This window comes from Dendrobates tinctorius, unplaced genomic scaffold (genome assembly GCF_039654945.1).
Source record: "Dendrobates tinctorius isolate UK_male_01 unplaced genomic scaffold, ASM3965494v1 ptg000245l, whole genome shotgun sequence".
NCBI classification, from domain to species: Eukaryota; Metazoa; Chordata; class Amphibia; order Anura; family Dendrobatidae; genus Dendrobates; species Dendrobates tinctorius.
In genome coordinates this window covers 9,009,128-9,025,777 of record NW_027361912.1, presented here as the reverse complement: position 1 = coordinate 9,025,777, position 16,650 = coordinate 9,009,128, and the positions used below count along the sequence as shown (strand labels likewise).

General features: G+C 44.2%; 31 non-coding genes across 31 annotated transcripts; all 31 read left to right on the top strand.

Moving 5' to 3' along the window:
- Positions 1 to 227: 227 nt before the first annotated feature.
- Positions 228 to 368, top strand: LOC141061116 (U4 spliceosomal RNA). Its single transcript, XR_012223008.1, has one exon. It is a non-coding gene; the product is annotated as a U4 spliceosomal RNA (small nuclear RNA).
- Positions 369 to 651: 283 nt separating this feature from the next.
- On the top strand, positions 652 to 792 carry LOC141061212 (U4 spliceosomal RNA). Its single transcript, XR_012223095.1, has one exon. It is a non-coding gene; the product is annotated as a U4 spliceosomal RNA (small nuclear RNA).
- A 285-nt stretch (positions 793 to 1,077) lies between these two features.
- LOC141061362 (U4 spliceosomal RNA) lies at positions 1,078 to 1,217 on the top strand. Its single transcript, XR_012223230.1, has one exon. It is a non-coding gene; the product is annotated as a U4 spliceosomal RNA (small nuclear RNA).
- Positions 1,218 to 1,500: 283 nt separating this feature from the next.
- Positions 1,501 to 1,641, top strand: LOC141061905 (U4 spliceosomal RNA). Its single transcript, XR_012223722.1, has one exon. It is a non-coding gene; the product is annotated as a U4 spliceosomal RNA (small nuclear RNA).
- A 3,170-nt stretch (positions 1,642 to 4,811) lies between these two features.
- LOC141061148 (U4 spliceosomal RNA) lies at positions 4,812 to 4,952 on the top strand. Its single transcript, XR_012223037.1, has one exon. It is a non-coding gene; the product is annotated as a U4 spliceosomal RNA (small nuclear RNA).
- A 283-nt stretch (positions 4,953 to 5,235) lies between these two features.
- On the top strand, positions 5,236 to 5,376 carry LOC141062900 (U4 spliceosomal RNA). Its single transcript, XR_012224602.1, has one exon. It is a non-coding gene; the product is annotated as a U4 spliceosomal RNA (small nuclear RNA).
- A 283-nt stretch (positions 5,377 to 5,659) lies between these two features.
- On the top strand, positions 5,660 to 5,800 carry LOC141063061 (U4 spliceosomal RNA). The gene has a single exon (XR_012224747.1). It is a non-coding gene; the product is annotated as a U4 spliceosomal RNA (small nuclear RNA).
- Positions 5,801 to 6,085: 285 nt separating this feature from the next.
- LOC141063074 (U4 spliceosomal RNA) lies at positions 6,086 to 6,226 on the top strand. The gene has a single exon (XR_012224759.1). It is a non-coding gene; the product is annotated as a U4 spliceosomal RNA (small nuclear RNA).
- A 283-nt stretch (positions 6,227 to 6,509) lies between these two features.
- Positions 6,510 to 6,650, top strand: LOC141062035 (U4 spliceosomal RNA). Its single transcript, XR_012223840.1, has one exon. It is a non-coding gene; the product is annotated as a U4 spliceosomal RNA (small nuclear RNA).
- A 284-nt stretch (positions 6,651 to 6,934) lies between these two features.
- On the top strand, positions 6,935 to 7,075 carry LOC141061477 (U4 spliceosomal RNA). The gene has a single exon (XR_012223335.1). It is a non-coding gene; the product is annotated as a U4 spliceosomal RNA (small nuclear RNA).
- Positions 7,076 to 7,358: 283 nt separating this feature from the next.
- Positions 7,359 to 7,499, top strand: LOC141061221 (U4 spliceosomal RNA). The gene has a single exon (XR_012223103.1). It is a non-coding gene; the product is annotated as a U4 spliceosomal RNA (small nuclear RNA).
- Positions 7,500 to 7,780: 281 nt separating this feature from the next.
- On the top strand, positions 7,781 to 7,921 carry LOC141061904 (U4 spliceosomal RNA). Its single transcript, XR_012223721.1, has one exon. It is a non-coding gene; the product is annotated as a U4 spliceosomal RNA (small nuclear RNA).
- A 283-nt stretch (positions 7,922 to 8,204) lies between these two features.
- On the top strand, positions 8,205 to 8,345 carry LOC141061231 (U4 spliceosomal RNA). Its single transcript, XR_012223112.1, has one exon. It is a non-coding gene; the product is annotated as a U4 spliceosomal RNA (small nuclear RNA).
- Positions 8,346 to 8,630: 285 nt separating this feature from the next.
- LOC141062936 (U4 spliceosomal RNA) lies at positions 8,631 to 8,771 on the top strand. The gene has a single exon (XR_012224635.1). It is a non-coding gene; the product is annotated as a U4 spliceosomal RNA (small nuclear RNA).
- Positions 8,772 to 9,054: 283 nt separating this feature from the next.
- On the top strand, positions 9,055 to 9,195 carry LOC141062869 (U4 spliceosomal RNA). Its single transcript, XR_012224574.1, has one exon. It is a non-coding gene; the product is annotated as a U4 spliceosomal RNA (small nuclear RNA).
- A 281-nt stretch (positions 9,196 to 9,476) lies between these two features.
- On the top strand, positions 9,477 to 9,617 carry LOC141061903 (U4 spliceosomal RNA). Its single transcript, XR_012223720.1, has one exon. It is a non-coding gene; the product is annotated as a U4 spliceosomal RNA (small nuclear RNA).
- Positions 9,618 to 9,900: 283 nt separating this feature from the next.
- Positions 9,901 to 10,041, top strand: LOC141061218 (U4 spliceosomal RNA). Its single transcript, XR_012223100.1, has one exon. It is a non-coding gene; the product is annotated as a U4 spliceosomal RNA (small nuclear RNA).
- Positions 10,042 to 10,324: 283 nt separating this feature from the next.
- On the top strand, positions 10,325 to 10,465 carry LOC141063038 (U4 spliceosomal RNA). The gene has a single exon (XR_012224726.1). It is a non-coding gene; the product is annotated as a U4 spliceosomal RNA (small nuclear RNA).
- Positions 10,466 to 10,748: 283 nt separating this feature from the next.
- Positions 10,749 to 10,889, top strand: LOC141063050 (U4 spliceosomal RNA). The gene has a single exon (XR_012224737.1). It is a non-coding gene; the product is annotated as a U4 spliceosomal RNA (small nuclear RNA).
- A 285-nt stretch (positions 10,890 to 11,174) lies between these two features.
- LOC141063088 (U4 spliceosomal RNA) lies at positions 11,175 to 11,313 on the top strand. Its single transcript, XR_012224772.1, has one exon. It is a non-coding gene; the product is annotated as a U4 spliceosomal RNA (small nuclear RNA).
- A 283-nt stretch (positions 11,314 to 11,596) lies between these two features.
- Positions 11,597 to 11,737, top strand: LOC141062966 (U4 spliceosomal RNA). The gene has a single exon (XR_012224662.1). It is a non-coding gene; the product is annotated as a U4 spliceosomal RNA (small nuclear RNA).
- A 285-nt stretch (positions 11,738 to 12,022) lies between these two features.
- On the top strand, positions 12,023 to 12,163 carry LOC141063130 (U4 spliceosomal RNA). Its single transcript, XR_012224810.1, has one exon. It is a non-coding gene; the product is annotated as a U4 spliceosomal RNA (small nuclear RNA).
- A 285-nt stretch (positions 12,164 to 12,448) lies between these two features.
- On the top strand, positions 12,449 to 12,589 carry LOC141061825 (U4 spliceosomal RNA). Its single transcript, XR_012223650.1, has one exon. It is a non-coding gene; the product is annotated as a U4 spliceosomal RNA (small nuclear RNA).
- Positions 12,590 to 12,872: 283 nt separating this feature from the next.
- On the top strand, positions 12,873 to 13,012 carry LOC141062117 (U4 spliceosomal RNA). Its single transcript, XR_012223915.1, has one exon. It is a non-coding gene; the product is annotated as a U4 spliceosomal RNA (small nuclear RNA).
- A 677-nt stretch (positions 13,013 to 13,689) lies between these two features.
- LOC141061760 (U4 spliceosomal RNA) lies at positions 13,690 to 13,830 on the top strand. Its single transcript, XR_012223591.1, has one exon. It is a non-coding gene; the product is annotated as a U4 spliceosomal RNA (small nuclear RNA).
- Positions 13,831 to 14,111: 281 nt separating this feature from the next.
- LOC141062601 (U4 spliceosomal RNA) lies at positions 14,112 to 14,251 on the top strand. Its single transcript, XR_012224353.1, has one exon. It is a non-coding gene; the product is annotated as a U4 spliceosomal RNA (small nuclear RNA).
- Positions 14,252 to 14,534: 283 nt separating this feature from the next.
- Positions 14,535 to 14,675, top strand: LOC141062778 (U4 spliceosomal RNA). Its single transcript, XR_012224501.1, has one exon. It is a non-coding gene; the product is annotated as a U4 spliceosomal RNA (small nuclear RNA).
- Positions 14,676 to 14,960: 285 nt separating this feature from the next.
- Positions 14,961 to 15,101, top strand: LOC141062499 (U4 spliceosomal RNA). The gene has a single exon (XR_012224260.1). It is a non-coding gene; the product is annotated as a U4 spliceosomal RNA (small nuclear RNA).
- A 281-nt stretch (positions 15,102 to 15,382) lies between these two features.
- Positions 15,383 to 15,523, top strand: LOC141060880 (U4 spliceosomal RNA). The gene has a single exon (XR_012222794.1). It is a non-coding gene; the product is annotated as a U4 spliceosomal RNA (small nuclear RNA).
- Positions 15,524 to 15,805: 282 nt separating this feature from the next.
- LOC141061431 (U4 spliceosomal RNA) lies at positions 15,806 to 15,946 on the top strand. The gene has a single exon (XR_012223293.1). It is a non-coding gene; the product is annotated as a U4 spliceosomal RNA (small nuclear RNA).
- A 285-nt stretch (positions 15,947 to 16,231) lies between these two features.
- On the top strand, positions 16,232 to 16,372 carry LOC141061800 (U4 spliceosomal RNA). The gene has a single exon (XR_012223627.1). It is a non-coding gene; the product is annotated as a U4 spliceosomal RNA (small nuclear RNA).
- Positions 16,373 to 16,650: the final 278 nt, after the last annotated feature.

Genomic DNA, 16,650 nt, shown 5'->3' with positions numbered 1-16,650 from the left:
CTTGCTTCTCACAGCAATGGATTGATGTTTGTTTCTTGGAGCAGAAGGCGAGAGTGAGGCAATCTGCCTGTAATTGCCAAAAATTACATCTTTCCTGAGCCCTCAGAATGTGGAAGCTCAGGATGCCTGGAAGCAGTGTGGGAGGGCTAGTGAGAATTTGTAACTCACCGTAGCTTAAACAAGCTCTGCTTTGGAAGCAGGAAGGCATTGGTCACAACAGTTCTTTCAACTTTGCGCAGTGGCAAGATCATAGTCCATGAGGTTTAACCGAGGCGTGATTATTGCTAATTGAAAACTTTTCCCAATACCCCGCCATGATGACTTGAAATACAGTCAGCTTTGGCAATTTTTGTTGGTCTCTCAGGAGACTTAATCTATGGTATGCAAATGACAGTCTTAGGTCTTCCCAGTGTGGAAGAAAAGCCTTGCTTCTCACAGCAATGGATTGATGTTTGTTTCTTGGAGCAGTAGGCGAGAGTGAGGCAATCTGCCTGTAATTGCCAAAAATTACATCTTTCCTGAGCCCTCAGAATGTGGAAGCCCAGGATGCCTGGAAGCAGTGTGGGAGGGCTAGTGAGAATTTGTAACTCACCGTAGCTTAAACAAGCTCTGCTTTGAAAGCAGGAAGGCATTGGTCACAACAGTTCTTTCAACTTTGCGAAGTGGCAATATCGTAGCCCATGAGGTTTAACTGAGGCGTGATTATTGCTAATTGAAAACTTTTCCCAATACCCCGCCATGATGACTTGAAATACAGTCAGCTTTGGCAATTTTTGTTGGTCTCTCAGGAGACTTAATCTATGGTATGCAAATAACAGAGTCTTAGCTCCTCCCAGCGTGGAAGAATAGCCTTGCTTCTCACAGCAATGGATTGATGTTTGTTGCCTGGAGCAGAAGGAGAGAGTGAGGCAATCTGCCTGTAATTGCCAAAAATTTCATCTTAACTGAGCCGTTAGAATGTGGAAGCTCAGAATGCCTGGAAGCAGTGTGGGAGGGCTAGTGAGAATTTGTAACTCACCATAGCTTAAACAAGCTCTGCTTTGGACGCAGGAAGGCATTGGTCACAACAGTTCTTTCAACTTTGCGCAGTGGCAATATCGTAGCCTATGAGGTTTAACCGAGGCGTGATTATTGCTAATTGAAAACTTTTCCCAATACCCCGCCATGATGACTTGAAATACAGTCAGCTTTGGCAATTTTTTTGGTCTCTCAGGAGACTTAATCCATTGTATGCAAATAACAGAGTCTTAGCTCCTCCCAGCGTGGAAGAAAAGCCTTGCTTCTCACAGCAATGGATTGATGTTTGTTTCTTGGAGCAGAAGGAGAGAGTGAGGCAATCTGCCTGTAATGGCCAAAAATTTCATCTTAACTGAGCCCTTAGAATGTGTAAGCCAAGGATGCCTGGAAGCAGCGTGGAGGGCTAGTGGTGATTTGTAACTCACCATGGCTTAAAATGTTCTGCCCTGGAAGCGGGAAGCCCTTGGTCACTTCTGTTCTTTCATCTTTGCGCTGTGGCAATATTGTTGCCCATGAGGTTTATCCAAGGCGTGATTATTGCTAATTGAAAACTTTTCCCAATACCCCGCCATAATGACTTGGAATACAGTCAGCTTTGGCAATTTTTGTTGGTCTCTCAGGAGACTTAATTCATGGAATGCAAATGACAGTCTTAGCTTCTCCCAGTGTGGAAGAAAAGCCTTGCTTCTCACAGCAATGGATTGATGTTTGTTTCTTGGAGCAGAAGGCGAGAGTGAAGCAATCTGCCTGTAATTGCCAAAAATTACATCTTTCCTGAGCCCTCAGAATGTGGAAGCCCAGGATGCCTGGAAGCAGTGTGGGAGGGCTAGTGAGAATTTGTAACTCACCGTAGCTTAAACAAGCTCTGCTTTGGAAGCAGGAAGGCATTGGTCACAACTAGTGTTGAGCATTCCGATACCGCAAGTATCGGGTATCGGCCGATACTTGCTGTATCGGAATTCCGATACCGACTTCCGATATTTTTTCAATATCGGAATTCGGCATCGGAATCGGAAGTTCAGTTGATTGACGGCCTGACGTCATCATGATGCGCGGTGTGGGCGCATCATGATGCGCCGTCATTTCGGGCCTTCCGGGGGTCTCTGCCGGCCTGCCGGGGGGCTGTGTGGACTGCCCGGGGTCTGTACCGGACTGCCGGGGGGCTGTGCCGGCCTGCCGGTGGTCTGTGCACCCTGTGGGGGTCTGTACCGGCGTGCCGGGGGGCTGTGCTGATGTCCGGGGGTCTGTGCAAGCATCGTCCGATGGGACTACAAGTCCCATCGGGCGATGCCTGCTACCATGACAGTGATTGACACATTAGCCAATGATGGGACAGTAGTAGTCCCATCATCCGGCTAATGTGTTAAATGTTAAAAAAAAAAAAAAAAAAAAAAAAAAAAAAAACTACATACATACTACATGCATGCTACATACATACTACATGCTACATACATACTACATATATACTACATACATACTACATACATGCTACATACATACTGCATGCTACATACATACTACATACATACTACATACATACTACATGCATGCTATATACATACTACATGCATGCTACATACATACTACATGCATGCTACATACATACCACATACATACTACATGCTACATACATACTACATATATACTACATACATACTACATACATGCTACATACATACTGCATGCTACATACATACTACATACATACTACATGCATGCTACATACATACTACATATATACTACATACATACTACATACATACCACATACATACTACATGCTACATACATACCACATATATACTACATACATACAATACATTCATACAATACATACATAGACATACAGTACATATAACATAGAGTAACATACTTACCAATACTTGTCACATTGTTCCCCGAAGCCATTGTCTATTCCGGGATAAATATTAACATAACAAACCACAAAAATACTCACCCACGATCCGAAGCAGTCCACGAGTGTGTCCCACGACGATCTTGGGTAGAGAACTGCAGCATCAGATGATGCTGCCGTTCTCTACGGGCTGCAGGAATCCAATGACGGAAGGTAGGTATCCTTCCGCACTGTATTCCTCCGCCACTTAAAAAAAAAAAGTCCCTAGTCTCACTTTATGCCATTGCTGTGTGGGAATTTCCCACACAGCAATGGCATAAAGTGAGACTAGGGACTTTTTTTTTTTAAGTGGCGGAGGAATACAGTGCGGAAGGATACCTACCTTCCGTCATTGGATTCCTGCAGCCCGTAGAGAACGGCAGCATCATCTGATGCTGCAGTTCTCTACCCAAGATCGTCGTGGGACACACTCGTGGACTGCTTCGGATCGTGGGTGAGTATTTTTGTGGTTTGTTATGTTAATATTTATCCCGGAAAAGACAATGGCTTCGGGGAACAATGTGACAAGTATTGGTAAGTATGTTACTCTATGTTATATGTACTGTATATCTATGTATGTATTGTATGAATGTATTGTATGTATGTAGTATATATGTGGTATGCATGTAGTATGTATGTAGTATGTATGTAGCATGCATGTAGTATGTATGTAGCATGCATGTAGTATGTATGTAGTATGTATGTAGTATGTATGTAGTATGTATGTAGTATATATGTAGTATGTAGTATGAATGTAGTATATATGTAGTATGTATGTAGCATGTAGTATGTAGCATGCATGTAGTATATATGTAGTATGTATGTAGCATGTAGTATGTATGTAGCATGCATGTAGTATATATGTAGTATGTATGTAGCATGTAGTATGTATGTAGCATGCATGTAGTATATATGTAGTATGTAGCATGTAGTATGTATGTAGCATGCATGTAGTATGTAGCATGTAGTATGTATGTAGCATGCATGTAGTATATATGTAGTATGTATGTAGTATGTATGTAGCATGCATGTAGTATATATGTAGTATGTAGCATGTAGTATGTATGTAGCATGCATGTAGTATATATGTAGTATGTAGCATGTAGTATGTATGTAGCATGCATGTAGTATGTATGTAGTATGTATGTAGCATGCATGTAGTATATATGTAGTATGTAGCATGTAGTATGTATGTAGCATGCATGTAGTATGTAGCATGTAGTATGTATGTAGCATGCATGTAGTATATATGTAGTATGTATGTAGTATGTAGTATGAATGTAGCATGTATGTAGTATGCATGTTGTATGTATGTAGCATGTAATTTTTTTTTTTTTTTTTTTTTTTTTTTTTTTACATTTAACACATTAGCCGGATGATGGGACTACTACTGTCCCATCATTGGCTAATGTGTCAATCACTGTCATGGTAGCAGGCATCGCCCGATGGGACTTGTAGTCCCATCGGACGATGCCTGCACAGACCCCCGGAGCCTGCACAGACCACCGGCAGGCCGGCACAGCCCCCCGGAGCCTGCACAGCCCCCCGGCAGGCCGGCACAGCCCCCCGGCAGGCCTGCACAGCCCCCCGGCAGGCCGGCACAGCCCCCCGGAGCCTGCACAGACCACCGGCAGGCCGGCACAGACCACCGGAGCCTGCACAGACCCCCTGGCAGGCCGGCACAGCCCCCCGAAAGGCCCGTACAGACCCCAGAGAGGCTGTACAAGGGCAGGAAAGGGTTTTTCTTATTCCGATACCGGAAGTCCCATAGACTTGAATGGGACTTCCGGTATCGGAATCGGCGATACCGATACTTTTTTTAAAGATCGGCCGATACCATCCGATACGATACTTTGAAGTATCGGACGGTATCGCTCAACTCTAGTCACAACATTTCTTTCAACTTTGCGAAGTGGCAATATCTTAGCCCATGAGGTTTAACCGAGGCGTGATTATTGCTAATTGAAAACTTTTCCCAATACCCCGCCATGATGACTTGAATTACAGTCAGCTTTGGCAATTTTTGTTGGTCTCTCAGGAGACTTAATCTATGGTATGCAAATGACAGTCTTAGGTCCTCCCAGTGTGGAAGAAAAGCCTTGCTTCTCACAGCAATGGATTGATGTTTGTTTCTTGGAGCAGAAGGAGAGAGTGAGGCAATCTGCCTGTAATGGCCAAAAATTTCATCTTAACTGAGCCCTTAGAATGTGGAAGCTCAGGATGCCTGGAAGCAGTGTGGAAGGGCTATTGAGAATTTGTAACTCACCGTAGCTTAAACAAGCTCTGATTTGGAAGCGGGAAGGCATTGGTCACAACAGTTCTTTCAACTTTGTGCAGTGACAATATCATAGCCCATGAGGTTTAACCGAGGCGTGATTATTGCTAATTGAAAACTTTTCCCAATACCCCGCCATGATGACTTGAAATACAGTCAGCTTTGGCAATTTTTGTTGGTCTCTCAGGAGACTTAATCTATGGTATGCAAATGACAGTCTTAGGTCCTCCCAGTGTGGAAGAAAAGCCTTGCTTCTCACAGCAATGGATTGATGTTTGTTTCTTGGAGCAGAAGGCGAGAGTGAGGCAATCTGCCTGTAATTGCCAAAAATTACATCTTTCCTGAGCCCTCAGAATGTGGAAGCCCAGGATGCCTGGAAGCAGTGTGGGAGGGCTAGTGAGAATTTGTAACTCACCGTAGCTTAAACAAGCTCTGCTTTGAAAGCAGGAAGGCATTGATCACAACAGTTCTTTCAACTTTGCGCAGTGGCAATATCGTAGCTCATGAGGTTTAACCGAGGCGTGATTATTGCTAATTGAAAACTTTTCCCAATACCCCGCCATGATGACTTGAAATACAGTCAGCTTTGGCAATTTTTGTTGGTCTCTCAGGAGACTTAATCTATGGTATGCAAATAACAGAGTCTTAGCTCCTCCCAGCGTGGAAGAATAGCCTTGCTTCTCACAGCAATGGATTGATGTTTGTTGCCTGGAGCAGAAGGAGAGAGTGAGGCAATCTGCCTGTAATTGCCAAAAATTTCATCTTAACTGAGCCCTTAGAATGTGGAAGCTCAGAATGCCTGGAAGCAGTGTGGGAGGGCTAGTGAGAATTTGTAACTCACCATAGCTTAAACAAGCTCTGCTTTGGAAGCAGGAAGGCATTGGTCACAACAGTTCTTTCAAATTTGCGCAGTGGCAATATCGTAGCCTATGAGGTTTAACCGAGGCGTGATTATTGCTAATTGAAAACTTTTCCCAATACCCCGCCATGATGACTTGAAATACAGTCAGCTTTGGCAATTTTTGTTGGTCTCTCAGGAGACTTAATCTATGATATATAAATGACATTCTTAGGTCCTCCCAGTGTGGAAGAAAAGCCTTGCTTCTCACAGCAATGGATTGATGTTTGTTTCTTGGAGCAGAAGGCGAGAGTGAGGCAATCTGCCTGTAATTGCCAAAAATTACATCTTTCCTGAGCCCTTAGAATGTGGAAGCTCAGAATGCCTGGAAGCAGTGTGGGAGGGCGAGTGAGAATTTGTAACTCACCGTAGCTTAAACAAGCTCTGCTTTGGAAGCAGGAAGGCATTGGTCACAACAGTTTTTTCAACTTTGCGCAGTGGCAATATCGTAGCCCATGAGGTTTAAACGAGGTGGGATTATTGCTAGTTGAAAACTTTTCCCAATACCCCGCCATGATGACTTGAAATACAGTCAGCTTTGGCAATTTTTGTTTGTCTCTCAGGAGACTTAATCCATTGTATGCAAATAACAGAGTCTTACCTCCTCCCAGCGTGAAGAAAAGCCTAGATTCTCACAGCAATGGATTGATGTTTGTTGCCTGAAGCAGAAGGAAAGAGTGAGGCAATCTGCCTTTAATGGCCAAAAATTTCATCTTAACTGAGCCCTTAGAATGTGGAAGCTCAGGATGCCTGGAAGCAGTGTGGAAGGTCTATTGAGAATTTGTAACTCACCGTAGCTTAAACAAGCTCTGATTTGGAAGCGGGAAGGCATTGGTCACAACAGTTCTTTCAACTTTGCGCATTGACAATATCGTAGCCCATGAGGTTTAACCGAGGCGTGATTATTGCTAATTGAAAACTTTTCCCAATACCCCGCCATGATGACTTGAAATACAGTCAGCTTTGGCAATCTTTGTTGGTCTCTCAGGAGACTTAATCTATGGTATGCAAATGACAGTCTTAGGTCCTCCCAGTGTGGAAGAAAAGCCTTGCTTCTCACAGCAATGGATTGATGTTTGTTTCTTGGAGCAGAAGGAGAGAGTGAGGCAATCTGCCTGTAATGGCCAAAAATTTCATCTTAACTGAGCCCTTAGAATGTGGAAGCTCAGGATGCCTGGAAGCAGTGTGGAAGGGCTATTGAGAATTTGTAACTCACCGTAGCTTAAACAAACTCTGATTTGGAAGCGGGAAGGCATTGGTCACAACAGTTCTTTCAACTTTGCGCAGTGACAATATCGTAGCCCATGAGGTTTAACCGAGGTGTGATTATTGCTAATTGAAAACTTTTCCCAATACCCCGCCATGATGACTTGAAATACAGTCAGCTTTGGCAATTTTTGTTGGTCTCTCAGGAGACTTAATCTATGGTATGTAAATGACAGTCTTAGGTTCTCCCAGTGTGGAAGAAAAGCCTTGCTTCTCACAGCAATGGATTGATGTTTGTTTCTTGGAGCAGAAGGCGAGAGTGAGGCAATCTGCCTGTAACTGCCAAAAATTACATCTTAACTGAACCCTTAGAATGTGTAAGCCAAAGATGCCTGGAAGCAGCGTGGAGGGCTAGTGGTGATTTGTAACTCACCATGGCTTAAAATGTTCTGCCCTGGAAGCGGGAAGCCCATGGTCACTTCTGTTCTTTCATCTTTGCGCTGTGGCAATATTGTTGCCCATGAGGTTTATCCAAGGCGTGATTATTGCTAATTGAAAACTTTTCCCAATACCCCGCCATAATGACTTGGAATACAGTCAGCTTTGGCAATTTTTGTTGGTCTCTCAGGAGACTTAATTCATGGAATGCAAATGACAGTCTTAGCTTCTCCCAGTGTGGAAGAAAAGCCTTGCTTCTCACAGCAATGGATTGATGTTTGTTGCCTGGAGCAGAAGGAGAGAGTGAGGCAATCTGCCTGTAATTGCCAAAAATTTCATCTTAACTGATCCCTTAGAATGTGGAAGCTCAGAATGCCTGGAAGCAGTGTGGGAGGGCTAGTGAGAATTTGTAACTCACCATAGCTTAAACAAGCTCTGCTTTGGAAGCAGGAAGGCATTGGTCACAACAGTTCTTTCAACTTTGCGCAGTGGCAATATCGTAGCCTATGAGGTTTAACCGAGGCGTGATTATTGCTAATTGAAAACTTTTCCCAATACCCCGCCATGATGACTTGAAATACAGTCAGCTTTGGCAATTTTTGTTGGTCTCTCAGGAGACTTAATCCATTGTATGCAAATAACAGAGTCTTAGCTCCTCCCAGCGTGGAAGAAAAGCCTTGCTTCTCACAGCAATGGATTGATGTTTGTTTCTTGGAGCAGAAGGAGAGAGTGAGGCAATCTGCCTGTAATTGCCAAAAATGTCATCTTAACTGAGCCCTTAGAATGTGGAAGCTCAGAATGCCTGGAAGCAGTGTGGGAGGGCTAGTGAGAATTTGTAACTCACCATAGCTTAAACAAGCTCTGCTTTGGAAGCAGGAAGGCATTGGTCACAACAGTTCTTTAAACTTTGCGCAGTGGCAATATCGTAGCCTATGAGGTTTAACTGAGGCGTGATTATTGCTAATTGAAAACTTTTCCCAATACCCCGCCATGATGACTTGAAATACAGTCAGCTTTGGCAATTTTTGTTGGTCTCTCAGGAGACTTAATCTATGCTATGTAAATGACAGTCTTAGGTCCTCCCTGTGTGGAAGAAAAGCCTTGCTTCTCACAGCTATGGATTGATGTTTGTTTCTTGGAGCAGAAGGCGAGAGTGAGGCAATCTGCCTGTATTTGCCAAAAATTACATCTTTCCTGAGCCCTCAGAATGTGGAAGCCCAGGATGCCTGGAAGCAGTGTGGGAGGGCTAGTGAGAATTTGTAACTCACCGTAGCTTAAACAAGCTCTGCTTTGGAAGCAGGAAGGCAATGGTCACAACATTTCTTTCAACTTTGCGCAGTGGCAATATCTTAGCCCATGAGGTTTAACCGAGGCGTGATTATTGCTAATTGAAAACTTTTCCCAATACCCCGCCATGATGACTTGAAATACAGTCAGCTTTGGCAATTTTTGTTGGTCTCTCAGGAGACTTAATCTATGGTATGCAAATGACAGTCTTAGGTCCTCCCAGTGTGGAAGAAAAGCCTTGCTTCTTACAGCAATGGATTCATGTTTGTTTCTTGGAGCAGAAGGAGAGAGTGAGGCAATCTGCCTGTAATGGCCAAAAATTTCATCTTAACTGAGCCCTTAGAATGTGTAAGCCAAGGATGCCTGGAAGCAGCGTGGAGGGCTAGTGGTGATTTGTAACTCACCATGGCTTAAAATGTTCTGCCCTGGAAGCGGGAAGCCCTTGGTCACTTCTGTTCTTTCATCTTTGCGCTGTGGCAATATTGTTGCCCATGAGGTTTATCCAAGGCGTGATTATTGCTAATTGAAAACTTTTCCCAATACCCCGCCATAATGACTTGGAATACAGTCAGCTTTGGCAATTTTTGTTGGTCTCTCAGGAGACTTAATTCATGGAATGCAAATGACAGTCTTAGCTTCTCCCAGTGTGGAAGAAAAGCCTTGCTTCTCACAGCAATGGATTGATGTTTGTTTATTGGAGCAGAAGGCGAGAGTGAGGCAATCTGCCTGTAATTGCCAAAAATTACATCTTTCCTGAGCCCTCAGAATGTGGAAGTCCAGGATGCCTGGAAGCAGTGTGGGAGGGCTAGTGAGAATTTGTAACTCACCGTAGCTTAAACAAGCTCTGCTTTGGAAGCAGGAAGGCATTGGTCACAACATTTCTTTCAACTTTGCGCAGTGGCAATATCTTAGCCCATGAGGTTTAACCGAGGCGTGATTATTGCTAATTGAAAGCTTTTCCCAATACCCCGCCATGATGACTTGAATTACAGTCAGCTTTGGCAATTTTTGTTGGTCTCTCAGGAGACTTAATCTATGGTATGCAAATGACAGTCTTAGGTCCTCCAAGTGTGGAAGAAAAGCCTTGCTTCTCACAGCAATGGATTGATGTTTGTTTCTTGGAGCAGAAGGAGAGAGTGAGGCAATCTGCCTGTAATGGCCAAAAATTTCATCTTAACTGAGCCCTTAGAATGTGGAAGCTCAGGATGCCTGGAAGCAGTGTGGAAGGGCTATTGAGAATTTGTAACTCACCGTAGCTTAAACAAGCTCTGATTTGGAAGCGGGAAGGCATTGGTCACAACAGTTCTTTCAACTTTGTGCAGAGACAATATCATAGCCCATGAGGTTTAACCGAGGCGTGATTATTGCTAATTGAAAACTTTTCCCAATACCCCGCCATGATGACTTGAAATACAGTCAGCTTTGGCAATTTTTGTTGGTCTCTCAGGAGACTTAATCTATGGTATGCAAATGACAGTCTTAGGTCCTCCCAGTGTGGAAGAAAAGCCTTGCTTCTCACAGCAATGGATTGATGTTTGTTTCTTGGAGCAGAAGGCGAGAGTGAGGCAATCTGCCTGTAATTGCCAAAAATTACATCTTTCCTGAGCCCTCAGAATGTGGAAGCCCAGGATGCCTGGAAGCAGTGTGGGAGGGCTAGTGAGAATTTGTAACTCACCGTAGCTTAAACAAGCTCTGCTTTGAAAGCAGGAAGGCATTGGTCACAACAGTTCTTTCAACTTTGCGCAGTGGCAATATCGTAGCCCATGAGGTTTAACCGAGGCGTGATTATTGCTAATTGAAAACTTTTCCCAATACCCTGCCATGATGACTTGAAATACAGTCAGCTTTGGCAATTTTTGTTGGTCTCTCAGGAGACTTAATCTATGGTATACAAATAACAGAGTCTTAGCTCCTCCCAGCGTGGAAGAATAGCCTTGCTTCTCACAGCAATGGATTGATGTTTGTTGCCTGGAGCAGAAGGAGAGAGTGAGGCAATCTGCCTGTAATTGCCAAAAATTTCATCTTAACTGAGCCCTTAGAATGTGGAAGCTCAGAATGCCTGGAAGCAGTGTGGGAGGGCTAGTGAGAATTTGTAACTCACCATAGCTTAAACAAGCTCTGCTTTGGAAGCAGGAAGGCATTGGTCACAACAGTTCTTTCAACTTTGCGCAGTGGCAATATCGTAGCCTATGAGGTTTAACCGAGGCGTGATTATTGCTAATTGAAAACTTTTCCCAATACCCCGCCATGATGACTTGAAATAGTCAGCTTTGGCAATTTTTGTTGGTCTCTCAGGAGACTTAATCTATGATATGTAAATGACAGTCTTAGGTCCTCCCAGTGTGGAAGAAAAGCCTTGCTTCTCACAGCAATGGATTGATGTTTGTTTCTTGGAGCAGAAGGCGAGAGTGAGGCAATCTGCCTGTAACTGCCAAAAATTACATCTTTCCTGAGCCCTCAGAATGTGGAAGCCCTGGATGCCTGGAAGCAGTGTGGGAGGGCTAGTGCGAATTTGTAACTCACCGTAGCTTAAACAAGCTCTGCTTTGGAAGCAGGAAGGCATTGGTCACAACAGTTTTTTCAACTTTGCGCAGTGGCAATATCGTAGCCCATGAGGTTTAACCGAGGCGGGATTATTGCTAGTTGAAAACTTTTCCCAATACCCCGCCATGATGACTTGAAATACAGTCAGCTTTGGCAATTTTTGTTGGTCTCTCAGGAGACTTAATCCATTGTATGCAAATAACAGAGTCATACCTCCTCCCAGCGTGGAAGAAAAGCCTAGATTCTCACAGCAATGGATTGATGTTTGTTTCCTGAAGCAGAAGGAAAGAGTGAGGCAATCTGCCTGTAATGGCCAAAAATTTCATCTTAACTGAGCCCTTAGAATGTGGAAGCTCAGGATGCCTGGAAGCAGTGTGGAAGGTCTATTGAGAATTTGTAACTCACCGTAGCTTAAACAAGCTCTGATTTGGAAGCGGGAAGGCATTGGTCACAACAGTTCTTTCAACTTTGCGCAGTGACAATATCGTAGCCCATGAGGTTTAACCGAGGCGTGATTATTGCTAATTGAAAACTTTTCCCAATACCCCGCCATGATGACTTGAAATACAGTCAGCTTTGGCAATTTTTGTTGGTCTCTCAGGAGACTTAATCTATGATATGCAAATAACAGAGTCTTAGCTCCTCCCAGCGTGGAAGAATAGCCTTGCTTCTCGCAGCAATGGATTGATGTTTGTTGCCTGGAGCAGAAGGAGAGAGTGAGGCAATCTGCCTGTAATTGCCAAAAATTTCATCTTAACTGAGCCCTTAGAATGTGGAAGCTCAGAATGCCTGGAAGCAGTGTGGGAGGGCTAGTGAGAATTTGTAACTCACCATAGCTTTAATAAGCTCTGCTTTGGAAGCAGGAAGGCATTGGTCACAACAGTTCTTTCAACTTTGCGCAGTGACAATATCGTAGCCTATGAGGTTTAACCGAGGCGTGATTATTGCTAATTGAAAACTTGTCCCAATACCCTGCCATGATGACTTGAAATTCAGTCAGCTTTGGCAATTTTTGTTGGTCTCTCAGAAGACTTAATCTATGGTATGTAAATGACAGTCTTAGGTCCTCCCAGTGTGGAAGAAAAGCCTTGCTTCTCACAGCAATGGATTGATGTTTGTTTCTTGGAGCAGTAGGCGAGAGTGAGGCAATCTGCCTGTAATTGCCAAAAATTACATCTTTCCTGAGCCCTCAGAATGTTGAAGCCCAGGATGCCTGGAAGCAGTGTGGGAGGGCTAGTGAGAATTTGTAACTCACCGTAGCTTAAACAAGCTCTGCTTTGATAGCAGGAAGGCATTGGTCACAACAGTTCTTTCAACTTTGCGCAGTGGCAATATCGTAGCCTATGAGGTTTAACCGAGGCGTGATTATTGTTAATTGAAAATCTTCCCAATACCCCGTCATGATGACTTGAAATACAGTCAGCTTTGGCAATTTTTGTTGGTCTCTCAGGAGACTTAATCTATGGTATGTAAATGACAGTCTAAAGGCCCTTTTACTTTTAGAGATGCACCAGCGATCCGACCCGGTCAGGATCGCTGGTGCATCGCTAAATGATCGCTAGTGAGCTTTCATACAGAAAGATCTCACAGCGATGCAGCAGCGACGCAGCAGACGATACTTACCTTTCACACACAGCGATCCTGGCGTCCTCCCGCCCGCCTCCACGCATCGCTGGACGTCACAGCAGGAAGCCCAGCAGGAAGCGCCCGACGAGAAATGGAGCCAGACATTCTCGCGCGATCAGCGATGAGCAGCGGGGGAGCCGGTCGGAGGTAAGTATCACACATAGCGATATCGCTAGCAATATCGCTATAACGTCACAAAACCAGTGACGTTTTAGCGATATTGCTAGCGATATTGCTTAGTGTAAAACCCCTTTAGGTCCTCCCAGTGTGGAAGAAAAGCCTTGCTTCTCACAGCAATGGATTGATGTTTGTTTCTTGGAGCAGAAGGCGAGAGTGAGGCAATCTGCCTGTAATTGCCAAAAATTACATCTTAACTGAACCCTTAGAATGTGTAAGCCAAGGATGCCTGGAAGCAGCGTGGAGGGCTAGTGGTGATTTGCAACTCACCATGGCTTAAAATGTTCTGCCCTGGAAGCGGGAAGCCCTTGGTCACTTCTGTTCTTTCATCTTTGCGCTGTGGCAATATTGTTGCCCATGAGGTTTATCCAAGGCGTGATTATTGCTTATTGAAAACTTTTCCCAATACCCCGCCATGATGACTTGAAATACAGTCAGCTTTGGCAATTTTTGTTGGTCTCTCAGGAGACTTAATCCATGGTATGCAAATGACAGTCTTAGCTCCTGCCAGCATGGAAGAAAAGCCTTGCTTCTCACAGCAGTGGATTGATGTTTGTTTCCTGGAGCAGAAGGAGAGAGTGAGGCAATCTGCCTGTAATTGCCAAAAATTGTTTTTCCTGATCCCTTAGCATGTGGAAGCCCAGCATGTCTGGAAGCAGCGTGGGAGGGCTAGTGGTGATTTGGAACTCACCATAGCTTAAACAAGTTCTGCCTTGGAAGCGGGAAGCCGTTGATCACTTCTGTTCCTTCATCTTTGCGATGTGGCAATATCGTAGCCCATTAGGTTTAACCGAGGCATATCATTGCTAATTGAAAACTTTTCCCTATACCCCGCCATGATGACGTAAAATACAGTCAGCTTTGGCAATTTTTGTTGGTCTCTCAGGAGACTTAATTCATGGAATGCAAATGACAGTCTTAGCTTCTCCCAGTGTGGAAGAAAAGCCTTGCTTCTCACAGCAATGGATTGATGTTTGTTTCTTGGAGCAGAAGGCGAGAGTGAGGCAATCTGCCTGTAATTGCCAAAAATTACATCTTTCCTGAGCCCTCAGAATGTGGAAGCCCAGGATGCCTGGAAGCTTTGTGGGAGGGCTAGTGAGAATTTGTAACTCACCGTAGCTTAAAAAAGCTCTGCTTTGGAAGCAGGAAGGCATTGATCACAACAGTTCTTTCAACTTTGCGCTGTGGCAATATCGTAGCCCATGAGGTTTAACCGAGGCGTGATTATTGCTAATTGAAAACTTTTCCCAATACCCCGCCATGATGACTTGAAATACAGTCAGCTTTGGCAATTTTTGTTGGTCTCTCAGGAGACTTAATCCATTGTATGCAAATAACAGAGTCTTAGCTCCTCCCAGCATGGAAGAAAAGCCTAGCTTCTCACAGCAATGGATTGATGTTTGTTGCCTGAAGCAGATGGAGAGAGTGAGGCAATCTGCCTGTAATTGCCTAAAATTTCATCTTAACTGAGCCCTTAGAATGTGGAAGCTCAGGATGCTTGGAAGCAGTGTGGGAGGGCTAGTGAGAATTTGTAACTCACCGTAGCTTAAACAAGCTCTGCTTTGGAAGAGGGAAGGCATTGGTCACAACAGTTCTTTCAACTTTGCGCAGTGACAATATCGTAGCCCATGAGGTTTAACCGAGGCGTGATTATTGTTAATTGAAAACTTTTCGCATTACCCCACCATGATGACTTGAAATATAGTTAGCGTTGGCAATTATTGTTGGTCTCTCAGGAGACTTAATTTGTGGTATGCAAATGACAGTCTTAGGTCCTCCCAGTGTGGAAGAAAAGCCTTGCTTCTCACAGCAATGGATTGATGTTTGTTTCTTGGAGTAGAAGGCGAGAGTGAGGCAATCTGCCTGTAATTGCCAAAAATTACATCTTAACTGAGCCCTTAGAATGTGGAAGCCCAGGATGCCTGGAATCAGCGTGGAGGGCTATTGGTGATATGGAACTCACCATGGCTTAAAAAGTTCTGCCTTGGAAGCGGTTAGACCTTGGTCACTTCTGTTCTTTCATCTTTGCGCTGTGGCAATATCGTAGCCCATGAGGTTTAACCGAGGCGTGATTATTGCTGATTGAAAACTTTTCCCAATACCCTGCCATGATGACTTGAAATACAGTCAGCTTTGGCAATTTTTGTTGGTCTCTCAGGAGACTTAATCCATGGTATGCAAATGACAGTATTAGCTCCTCCCAGTGTGGAAGAAAAGCCTTGCTTCTCACAGCAATGGATTGATGTTTGTTTCTTGGAGCAGAAGGCGAGAGTGAGGCTATCTGCCAGTAATTGCTAAAAATTTCATCTTTCCTGATCCCGCAGAATGTGGAAGCCCAGGATGCCTGGAAGCAGCGTGGAGGGCTAGTGGTGATTTGGAACTCACCATGGCTTAAACAAGTTCTGCCTTGGAAGCAGGAAGCCCTTGGTCACTTCTGTTCCTTAATCTTTGCGCTGTGGCAATATCGTAGCCCATGAGGTTTAACCGAGGCGTGATTATTGCTGATTGAAAATTTTTCCCAATACCCCGCCATGATGACTTGAAATACAGTCAGCTTTTGCAATTTTTGTTGGTCTCTCAGGAGACTTAATCCATTGTATGCAAATAACAGAGTCTTAGCTCCTCCCAGCATGGAAGAAAAGCCTTGCTTCTCACAGCAATGGATTGATGTTTGTTTCCTGGAGCAGAAGGAGAGAGTAAGGCAATCTATCTGTAATTGCCAAAAATTTCATCTTAACTGAGCCCTCAGAATGTAGAAGCCCAGGATGACTGGAAGCAGTGTGGGAGGGCTAGTGAGAATTTGTAACTCACCGTAGCTTAAACAAGCTCTGATTTGGAAGCGGGAAGGCATTGGTCACAACAGTTCTTTCAACTTTGTTCAGTGACAATATCGTAGCCCATGAGGTTTAACTGAGGCGTGATTATTGCTAATTGAAAACTTTTCCCAATCCCCCGCCATGATGACTTGAAATACAGTCAGCTTTGGCAATTTTTGTTGGTCTCTCAGGAGACTTAAACTATGGTATGCAAATGGCAGTCTTAGGTCCTCCCAGTGTGGAAGCAAAGCCTTGCTTCTCACAGCAATGGATTGATGTTTGTTTCTTGGAGCAGTAGGCGAGAGTGAGGCAATCTGCCTGTAATTGCCAAAAATTACATCTTTCCTGAGCCCTCAGAATGTGGAAGCCCAGGATGCCTGGAAGCAGTGTGGGAGGGCTAGTGAGAATTTGTAACTCACCGTAGCTTAAACAAGCTCTGCTTTGAAAGCAGGAAGGCATTGGTCACAACAGTT